Source organism: Saimiri boliviensis, chromosome 19 (genome assembly GCF_048565385.1).
Source record: "Saimiri boliviensis isolate mSaiBol1 chromosome 19, mSaiBol1.pri, whole genome shotgun sequence".
Classification (NCBI taxonomy): domain Eukaryota; kingdom Metazoa; phylum Chordata; class Mammalia; order Primates; family Cebidae; genus Saimiri; species Saimiri boliviensis.
Genome location: NC_133467.1, coordinates 10,471,227 through 10,478,815, shown reverse-complemented (window position 1 = coordinate 10,478,815; position 7,589 = coordinate 10,471,227). Strand labels below are relative to the sequence as shown.

The 7,589-nt window shown below is 41.9% G+C and overlaps 1 protein-coding gene across 1 annotated transcript in view; it reads left to right on the top strand.

Moving 5' to 3' along the window:
• Nucleotides 1-324: 324 nt before the first annotated feature.
• The window catches only part of C19H1orf21 (chromosome 19 C1orf21 homolog), a 335,853-nt gene continuing 328,588 nt past the window's right edge, over nt 325-7,589 (top strand). The window contains exon 1 of the mRNA XM_074389972.1: nt 325-422. The gene's annotated coding sequence lies outside the window, so the exon portion shown is untranslated. The remainder of the gene's footprint in view (nt 423-7,589) is intronic.

Below are 7,589 nucleotides of genomic sequence, written 5' to 3'. Positions count from 1 at the left end.
CCCTCCCACCTGGAGCCCCTTCCCCTTGTCCCATTCATGCTGGCATAAGACCTTCCTGTTTCCTCCTCTTGAGTCAGGTGGGATGGGAATGATAATTTATCTGCTCTCAAAAGAGATGCCAGTAATGTGTATGTGCGCGGGTTGCAAGTCATCCCAGGACACTAAATCCATTTAAAAGCAGAAGAGAAACACCTATAGAAAAGCCCCACCCTTTCAATCCTGTTGGGCCACTCAGCAGAGGCTGCCTGCCAGCTGCGGATGGCTTGTCTCCAGGAAGCCCAATAAGGTAACCTGCTTCTCCTAGTCCTTGCCTTAATCCCTCCATGCTCCGTTCCTATTTGGAGGAGCCAAAGATTGGCAGCAAGAATAGATGAAAATCAGAACAATCTGAGGCAATAATTGGAAAACCGAACCTAGGGCCTGTAAGTTAATACTTAATTAAGTATCTTTATATATATAATGTATGATATATATACACATACATATGTATTATATTATGTGTGTGTGTCTGTGTGTGTGTGTGCATAATTCTGTCCCTCTAGAAAATCCTGAGTAATATAGTAGTGAAATAGAAACCCAGCTTAGCATATAAAGCGACATTAGGGTGACGTCACTATGAGGTGGTTGCCCACCATAACATGGAGTCGTTGCTCCCTGTGTTATTGCTGTGGCCTCTGGTGAAAGGGTTCCACCCTGTGGGTGCATCACCCCACTAGAAAACTCCCTCAGCCTAAGGGGCGGAATGTAAGGCCTATGTGTTGAACCTGTGTGTCCAGGGCCTGTGTGCCCAGAGCCTTGGAATAGGGCCTGTGTGTCAGAGCTGTGTGCCCAGGGCCTGTGTGCCCAGAGCCTAGGAATAAGGCCTGTGTGCCAGAGCTGTGTGTCCAGGGCCTGTGTGCTCAGAGACTATGATTAAGGCCTGTGTGTCAGAGCTGTGTGTCCAGGGCCTGTGTGCCCAGAGCCTAGGAATAAGGCCTGTGTGCCAGAGCTGTGTGTCCAGGGCCTGTATGCCCAGAGCCTAGGAATAAGGCCTATGTGCCAGAGCTGTGTGTCCAGGGCCTGTGTGCTCAGAGCCTATGATTAAGGCCTGTTTGTCAGAGCTGTGTGTCCAGGGCCTGTGTGCCCAGAGCCTAGGAATAAGACCTGTGTGTCAGAGCTGTGTGTCCAGGGCCTGTGTGCCCAGAGCCTAGGAATAAGGCCTGTGTGCCCAGAGCCTATGTATAAGGCCTATGTGTCAGAGCTGTGTGTCCAGGGCCTATGTACCCAGAGCCTATGAATAAGGCCTATGTGTCAGGCCTGTGTGTCCAAGGCCTGCATTTTCCTCACTTAGAGGGTGGTGTGTAAGGGAAATGGATGTTTTACAGTCAAGAATAGGCCGAGGCAGACATCCAGTCCGGCATGACTCAGGGAGTTTGGAGCACAGGCACACAACTCCACATGTTATGTAACCATGCCACGTAGGGCTCATTATGTAACCATGTGACTTGAGGTGCATTAGGTGATCCTGATGACCCACATGAGCCTGTGCTTGACTCAGAGCCACTATTGTCTGTAAAATGTGTAACTACCCTGCTGGTGCTGTACATACAGCTTGCACCCATGGCTTGTTTGCACCCATGGCTCACTTGCACCTGAAGAGAGAGTAAAAGGCATGTTGAAACTGTATACGATTCCTGCAGTGTTCTTCCAGCTACCCGCCACTCGTCCACCAATTCCCGACGAACCTCAGTTAGAACCTAACAACTCCTTAAGAAATTCTCTTCTTGTGGAGATGCTGTTTCTTCACTCCTATGTTAAGCGTGCTTTTGTGCAGTATCCTTTGATTACCTGATCTATCTGAAGAATATCTACCCTCAGTGAGTTGTCCATAAAAAAATCAGTGGCAGATTAATGTTGATACCTACTTCTTGTTGCTGTTTCTCCCAACCATTGTGATTCTGTCATAGTGCTTAGCACTTAGTAGAAGCTCAGGATGTTTTTGATAACTGATGGACAATCTTTGATCTTGCCCCTGAAAATTTCAGCCCACAGATGCTTAGATGGTATTAATGAAATTTATTCAGAATTTAGAATGATGGTAACAGTAAATCAATGTTTCACATAGGGGTTACTGGTGGTAGCATGGGTTTACAAAATTTCATTTCCATCTACAGTTTTCCTTTCCTATCTCATCTGTCAGATGAAGAGCTCACATTTGTATTCTCTCTGCAGGATGTTTGCACTTTGTCTGCATATGCATCATTAAATAGTTCAAGATTAATTAGAGAATAGATGAATAGTAAAACAGGGAAAATCTCTTTCAGAGTTTATGGCAAATTTCAGAGCCGGGTTTTTGATTCCAGTTGTACCTGGGTTATAGTTGCTGTTCAGTATTCCCTTGCAGTTCCCCTGTAGGTGCTGGGTGATGGATGGGGCAGAAGTGCAATTTATCAGTGCACTGTGCTGGCAAACAGATTGCAAGACACACAATGCCAATCATCAGTACCCACTTATAACCCTGTTTCTCACTCCTATTCATCTTTGTTCAAGCTTCTGCCTCTACCTGAAAGGCTTCACTCACAACCACCCTCTTCATGTACTTCTGGCCATTTTAAGTTACCTCTTTCAGAAAGTCTTCCTTGGGACCTTGGAGTCCTGAGGATATCTATTTCTCCCTATGACCACACCTGTTTCTCACTATAACCACTGAATTTGAACTTATTGAGGACAAGAGATTCACTATAGGGAGACTGGGGAGCCAAAGAAAGACCCAGCGTTCCAGCTTGGCGACTTCTATAGCAAGGAAGACAGATATTTCTGTTCATTAAGGGAGAGGAAGAAAATGTTTTTTCTCAGAACATGTTTGGATGATGGCTAGACAATTATATATTGAGTTTATATATTCATCAAAAATCTATCAAATGTCTATAAACTGCTAAGTATTATAAATTCAGAAGTGAGTAAGCTTATAACGAGTCCTTCTTTCTTTGGAATGCCTTGTGGTCATCCTTAACCCTCCAGGCCTTCCCTGACATCCTGGGGCTTCACCTTCTCATCTTCCCCTTGCAACACAGTGCTGGCCCCTCACTCCCCTCTCCTGTTTTTAGTCTCTTTCCTCCCACCAATTTTGCAATCAGTGTTCATGCTAATCTTCATAAAGGGAAAGGCTTGCTCTTGCCTTGTACATGCTCAAGAATCTGTAATGGTTCCCTGCTAATGTTTGTTTTTTTTTTCCTAAAATGCCATTTTTATTTTGTTTTGTGTTCTGTGTTTGTTTTTCTTAAAATGCCTTTCCTAAAATGCTCCATTGGCTGACTTCATCCAAACTATTTAACTAAATCTACCTACTACTCTCCTCACCGCATCTACCCAACACAGATTGTTCACTCCTGTTTAACTGGCTGTTTCCCTTCCTGTCCACCAGCCTGCCCACACCCCTCCCACTTTCCTGACTGCGCATGCCAGCATGTGGCTTTGTTCAGCTTCTCACTCAGCAGACAGTGCCCTCCTCTCTATGCCATGCCAGACTTTCTGCCTATCCTCAAGGCTTATCCTAACTCCATCTCTTCCAGGACCTCTACCCCACCACTCCAACCCACACTTGTCTCTTCTTTCCCTGGTTTTCTTCTGCACTATAAAATGGTACCATAACTACTTATGGTTCCCTAAATATTGCATATGTTTTAATATCTTTTGTGTGACTTCATTGTAAACTCCTGAGACAATATGTGCTATTTCTTTTGTATTCTTCACTTTGCCTATCACATTGTATTCAGCAAACGTGCTAATGCACATCATCTGTTAAGAAAGAAAACATACCTCATTCACTGTAATAGATACGGTTGTTATAAAAGGCCAGTTTGAAAGGGTATAAAACACCAAGAAACAAGCTCTGAATTCATGTAGGGACAATAAAATTAGGCCATGTAAAGGAAGAATCATGTATATGATAACTTTGATATAATTAAGATACTTGTTAGATCAATTATTTTGATAATGCTATACATAATAAGAACAGTAAGCTATAACCATTATTTCAGTGTAATTCAACACATATGAGAGCATTTAATGAGAATGTACCATGTGGCAGCCTTGGGATAAACCATCAGCAGAAAATAACTATATCAGGTAGACTATGGGTAATATTACAATTGTGGTAGCATTTTTAAAAATTTACTTTGGTTTATGGTTTATGGAAGGACTTATGGAATCTGGACCTTGACAGAGGATGTAGGATTTTTGAAAGGGAGAGGTAGGACCTTGTAGGGTACTGGAGGATGAGAGGAAGGATAGAATAGAGTGATAGTACTCAGTGGAGCAAATTGTATAGAATTTGAAAGTACGAGATTATTTCAGACAATAGTTAGATGCTATTTAGTTGGAACATAAGGTATTGGGAAAAGGGAAAAAGTAGCAGAAAATATGGAGGGTTAGAAAGGTTCATTGATGCCAGATTGTGTAGGCCTGAGGGTTTGAACATTTTACATAAGAAAAAAAGAAACTATTGAAAGTTCTTGAGAAAGTCTTGATTGCAAATTCTTACAAAACTTTGCAGCATAATTCTCTTTAGGAAGTTGGGGAAGTAAAAACTTGGCCTCAGGCAATGAATTTCCTTTTTGTTTGAAATGCTGGACTTGAAAGAAATACAGCAAATAAAACTGAATACCATTGAACATCTCGGACACCTAGGAGCTTGTTCTCTAACGTGTGGAACTTTGTTAACATGTAAAATATTTGCATGTTCTCAGAGTTGTCATACAAGCAAATGGCATGCTTTTCAGAATGCAGATCTCCTCAATGTTTCCTGGATAGTACAAGACGTACTTTGATTTGGGAGGCTGGATATCTGGAAAGGTAACTTGGGTGCACTTGCACTTTGTAGGGTTGGAATGATTTTAGGTGAAAGGTGGCCGCCATCTCTAACGGTGCTTTCCACTTGTAGTAAGAGTGCCCACTAATGAAAAAGTAACTCAGGGAGGCCAGAATCAAAAGGAATTCATTGTCACCAACAATTCCATCTGCATTTATTTATTCACAATTAATATTTACTGGAAACGCAGTTTCATTTTCTCTGAATCATTAAAATGTGCTCATCTGAGCTGTAAACAAAGCCAGCAACGCCCGGGAATCAACTGGAACAATTCAGTTAGTGATAATTGCATTAAGCTCCCTTGTAGCATCTCACAGAGGCTCATTTGATTACAGTTACTAATGGCAATCCTGGCAAGTGGAGGGTATTTATTAGACAAGTGATTCTTGGGCTTCTACCCTTAGACAGATTTGAGGGAGAAAGGATACTCCCTGCAACTGCACTCCCTCAAAAGCATTTCAACACCTTGCCTAAGCTGATGAGAATGGAGTAATATAATAGCGGTAAAATGGTTAGAAACTGATTATGCCTTATGGTTCATGGAATTGACTCATGGAATCAGGGCCTCAATAGAAGATGCAGGATTTTGACAGGGAGAGAAAGCACATGGCAGGGTGTTGAGAAATGAGGAAAAAGGTAGGGTAATAATGGGAAGAGAAGCAAATTGCCTGGGATTTGAAAGCATGGGATAAAATAAGCAATTATTTAATACGTTGAGAAAATGTATTATTACCGTCCAATTTTAAGCATGAATGCTTTAAAGTTTAAGGAACTTTACGGAAATGTAATTTAAGAAGTCCCGTAAATTATATTTTGAGAGCCATTTCTCAGGTAACGGATAAATGAAAACAAAATCAAATGACTCAAATGAGGCAAGAGAGAAGTGAAGCAATAGGTAAGAGACAATCAAGAGCATGTTTTGGAGAGTGCTAGCCCAAAAAGGCTGCGCTTGTGGTGCTTCTTAGAGATGAACAATCTTGAATCTTCAGTTTCAGATTCTTGGCTGGAAACACCTTATCTTAGAGTTCCTCAAGTTCAGACCTGACCCAAGATACATGTTATTTCTCTATAACCACTGAGTTTGTCCTGGATAAACCATGGACAAACCATGCTCAATGGTTTGCTGAACAAATCCTCATCGATACTTCAACTCACTTATTTAAATAAAGCTGAACCTGAATGAAGAGCTCTCCATATCTGGGTAAGGCCCATGCTCTGTCTCCAAAAGGGACAAAAAAGCTGGATGTAGCCAGAGATTCTTTGTTGATTTGTTCATAGTTATCTATTTTTTGAAGGTTGATTTGTTTTACTAAGTTTTTGATAAAGCTGAATTGATTGCAATGGTAAAATAAGAATTTTCTTTCCCAGGGCTATATTCATTCTTCCCAACTGAGGTGGAAAATACCATTATTGGTTTTAGCAGTGCTTGAACCATCTTCTCCCTAATATATTGCTTCTAGGGAACATGGGGAAATTCTTAAACCTGGGTAGCTAATATGAAAGATCCAGAAATAATCAAGTATGATGAGAATGTCTGAAAGAATTTGTTCTCTCCAGCAAACCGCTCTATCAGAAGGACTAATAGCTTAGGCCTATTTGCTCACCATTTTAGAAGGGCTACTTAATCACCTAGTGCCTGCGTTTCCTTGTCTGTAAAATAGTAATAATAGGCCAGATGTGGTGGCTCATGCCTGTATTCCCAGCACATTGAGAGGCCAAGGGAGCAGATCACTTTAGGACAGGAATTCGAGACCAGACTGGACAACATGGTGAAACTCTACTAAAAATACAAAAATTAGCCAGGCAGGGTAGCAGGTGCCTGAAATCCCAGCTACTCAGGAGGGAGGCTGAGGCAGAATAGCTTGAACCTGGCAGGTGGAGGATGCAGTGAGCAGAGATAATAACACTGCACTCTAGCCTGGGTGACAGAGAAAGACAGAAAAAAAAAAAGGAATAATGAAGAGTGTTGTGAGGATACAATGAGTTACACATGTAAATGTTTGAAAGAGATCCTGGAACATAGTAAATTTTTTATTAATGCTAGTTTTCATTCTTTTTCTTTTTTTTTAATTTTATGTTAGGTTCTGGTGTACATGTGCAGATCATGCAGGACTGTTGCATAGGTACACACGTGGCAATGTGGTTTGCTGCCTCCATCCCCCTGTCATCTACATCTGGCATTTCTCCCCATGTTATCCCTTCCTGATCTCCCCATCCCCCCGCACTGTCCCTCCCTTAGCACCCCCCAACAGACCCCACTGTGTGATGTTCCCCTCCCTGTGTGCATGTGTTCTCATTGTTCAACACCCGCCTATGAGTGAGAACATGTGGTGTTTGATTTTCTGTTCTTGTGTCAGTTTGCTGAGAATGATGGTTTCCAAATTCATCCATGTCCCTACAAAGGACACAAACTCATCGTTTTTTATGGCTGCATAGTATTACATGGTGTACATGTGCCACATTTTCCTTATCCAGTCTTTCATCGACAGGCATTTGGGTTGATTCCAGGTCTTTGCTATTGTAAACAGTGCCGCTATGAACATATGTGTGCATGTGTCTTTATAGTAGAATGATTTATAATCCTTTGGATATATACCCAGTAATGGGATTGCTGGGTCAAATGGAATTTCTATTTCTAGGTCCTTGAGGAAATGCCACACTGTCTTCCACAAGGTTGAACTAGTTTACACTCCCACCAACAGTGTAAAAGTGTTCCTAATTCTCCACATCCTCTCCAGCA